We start from the raw sequence: 3,617 nt of genomic DNA on the forward strand, positions 1-3,617 counted from the left end.
TCCTCGGGAGGGGGTAGGATGTAATTGCTGGTAGATGTCAGTTCATTCAGTTTTATGTTTCAAGGGTTCCTTTTCCAGTGTTTTTTTTTTTAATTTGAACCTTTTTTGAGGACAGCGATTCAGTGATGAGCAAAGTGATGCGATGGTGGTCTGTCCAATCACTTGGAATGATAGATTCAAGTTGAATGGAATTAGCTTTAGAGATAATTAGATCCAAGGTCGCACCCACGTTGTTTCGCATATTTGGATCAGGTTTAGGTCAGCTAGGATGGTTTTTAGGCCAATCACTGATTGGTCATTTGGGTCATTCCAGTAGAGGTTGAAGTCACCAAGGAAGATTTGGGTGCAGTATACACCAGAGTTGTTTCTGATGATTTCCATAATTTGTTCAATGGATGGGAGGTTATCTCCTGGAGAGTGGTAAAATGCATGCAGTTTGTATCGAGGCCTATCTGTACTCAGGATATCGATGCCTAGATATTCACATGAGATGAGAGTAACGTTTTGTGCTTGCTTCACAGAGAGATTATTGCAGTGAGTACATGGGTTACCTCCACCAGGTCTGTGTGGTCTATCTAATCTGATGATGTCGTTCAAGCGTAGTGAATGTTGGAAGACCTTTATATCTTTATCAAGCCTAAAATGGCATCAGGGAACCACACTGGGGAAAAAACATATAATTGCAGTGAATGTGGAAGTAGTTTTAGGGAATCTGCAACATTAAGGAATCATCAGCGAACACACGCAGGGGAAAAACGATTCAAGTGCAGTGAATGTGTGAAGAGCTTTATAAGCTCATCAGGCCTAAAACTCCATCAGAGAACACACACTGGGGAAAAACCATACCATTGCAGTGAATGTGCAAGTAGTTTTAGTTACTCATCAACATTAAAGGTTCATCAGAGAACACACACTGGGGAAACACCATACCATTGCAGTGAATGTCTGAAGAGCTTTAGTCACTTATCAGACCTAAAAAAGCATCAGAGAACACACACAGGGAAAAAGCCATTCAAGTGCAGTGAATGTGCGAAGATCTTTATATATTTATCAGGATTAAAAGAGCATCAGAGAAGACACACAGGGGGGAAATCATTCAAGTGCAGTGAATGTGGGAAGATGTTTCTATATTTATCAAGACTAAAAGGGCATCAGAGAACTCACACAGGGGAAAAACCATTCAAGTGCAGTGAATGTGCAAGTAGTTTTAGTGACTCTTCAACATTAAGGATTCATCAGCGAACACACACAGGGGAAGAACCACTCAAGTGCAGTGAATGTGGGAAGAGCTTTATATATTTATCAAGCCTAAAACGGCATCAGCGAAAACACACAGGAAAGATCATTCAAGTGCAGTGAATGTGGAAGTAGCTTTAGTGAATCTTCAACATTAAGGATTCATAAGCGAACACACACTGGGGAAAAATCATACCATTGCAGTGAATGTGGAAGTAGTTTTACTGCTTCCTCAAATCTTTGGATCCATCAGCGAACACACACAGGGGAAAAGTCATTCCAGTGCAGTGATTGTGTGAAGAGATTTTGTCGCTTATCAGACCTACATAAACATCAGCAACACACAAAGGAGAAAAGCCATATCATTGCAGTGCATGTGTGAAGAGCTTCAGTCAATCTTCAAACCTACAAAGACATCAGCGAGCACACCACCACCACTGAACACACATAGAAATAAACATAGAGCTGCAGTGAATTTGGTAATAATTTAAGTACATCAACAATAATACTGACCTATCTGTGGATGTACACTGAAGCAAAAAAGTGAAGTTATTGTGACATGAAGGAATTATAGAAACTGATAAAATGACAATAATGCGGGATATTCAAATACCAGCTGATAAAAAGCAGGGGGTAGAAGACTGAGCTAGCAGGAAAGAAGAGAAACACATATATTTGAAAAAATACCAAAGTGTCTATTCTCTGCTATCGTTTATTTCTTATAGCTAGGAAAAATACGAAATATCAGGAAAACCATTGGGAGACTAGCACAATGTGGACTAAAAGTAAAGAAACATTGTTCGTTTTTATTCTGTGAGACAGATATAACGAAAGAAATCGAAGCACACCTGACCATGCTACCTGTAAAATCAACACCATGAACAGTGCTTGGACTAACAAGGGTATCTTCAGCTAATTTGAAAGATTGGTAATAAAACATAGAAACCCAAAACACTAAAAACAGTTTAACAAGGACAGACTGGAGATTCTTTAGAGCTGGTTGTGGTGTTTGGTATTTTTATGCATCATTAATGGTTCTGTATAGTGGGCATAGAACTGTGTAGAAAAGTGATAGCAGGAGAATGTGTGCTGCAGCTCTCTGGGTTAACCCTCGCAGCGCATGACATTTACCTCTGAAGCAGGAGAATGTGAGCTGCAGCTCTCTGGGTTAACCCTTGCAGTGCATGACATTTACCTCTGAAGCAGGAGAATGTGAGCTGCAGCTCTCTGGGTTAATCCTTGCAGTGTATGACATTTACCTATGTCCCGGCTAACTAAGAGTTTCAAGCTTTTTTCATAGTATGGAAGACTATTCTTCAAAGCCCGTGTAAGATCATACAGTGCTAAAATTCTAGCAAAGGCAATCTATGGCGCCAATCCACTGGGGTTACTGAGTAGGACCTGCTTGAGCTGTTGTCGTATGTAACTTGTAAAAGAGAATTCTGTGGGTTCCTCTGGGTAATAATAATCCCATAGTCCTATGGAAGCTGAACTTTAAATGTATAATTGGCTATAATGAAACTAAAAGCCTTCCTGGACTAGGGCAAGATATGGGTAAATAAGTAGTCCGTACTTATGTAAGTCTTTGTTACCTAACAAACTCTGCTGAGATTCTGAGTAGAAAGTTCACTGAATTATTTTGAGAATCTTTGTTGTCACTTAGTGTATATAATTGGCACACACTGGTCACAGTTTATTCTGCTCAAATCTGTGCATGGAATTGTGTACAAATGTCCTCATTTTGTGTGCATATGTACTCCAATACTTTTAAATTCAAGGGACCATTTCTAAAAATGTATGCAATTGAATACAATTACTAGAGTGAGGCTGAGTCATTTGGTAATTTTTGCAAACCAAAACATTCAACACAAAGAATAAGGAAAAGAAAATGCAATAGAAAGGTGACAGGGTCGACTTCTGCGCAAAATTGTATTTATAAGTTACAATGTTCAGTAAAGGTGCTCTAAGGATAAGAAAACAACCATGAAACATTTCCAAAGCAAAGACAAAAATCCCCACAAGACAAAGAAGTATTGTCCTGAGCAAATGTCCAATACACAATGTAAACAAATATGCTGTTTTAGGTATACTTATCTCTTAATTTTCAATCTTGCAACACATCCAAGGCAATATCTTAGCCAATCTTATTCTCAGTTTTGTAATACATCTAGAAAACGTTACTGTAGCCAAAACGTGTTTTGTCTGTGATGTATAGCACTGACAAACATCCTACTTACCAAATCTAGTGTGTTTCTAAAAATTGTGTTTGCCACATATATTAAAGGGACCAGAAATCCCTATATTTCCTAAGTGAAAAATCCACCTGTTTTAATACAAACACATATTTCTGTTTCATATTTAAAACGATAAGTTGTTCATAT

The 3,617-nt window shown here is 38.5% G+C and overlaps 1 pseudogene; it reads left to right on the forward strand.

Moving 5' to 3' along the window:
• The first annotated feature begins 586 nt into the window (after positions 1-586).
• LOC146839018 (uncharacterized) lies at positions 587-1,677 on the forward strand (annotated as a pseudogene).
• Positions 1,678-3,617: the final 1,940 nt, after the last annotated feature.

Source organism: Triturus cristatus, chromosome 4_2, assembly GCF_964204655.1.
Source record: "Triturus cristatus chromosome 4_2, aTriCri1.1, whole genome shotgun sequence".
Taxonomy (NCBI): domain Eukaryota; kingdom Metazoa; phylum Chordata; class Amphibia; order Caudata; family Salamandridae; genus Triturus; species Triturus cristatus.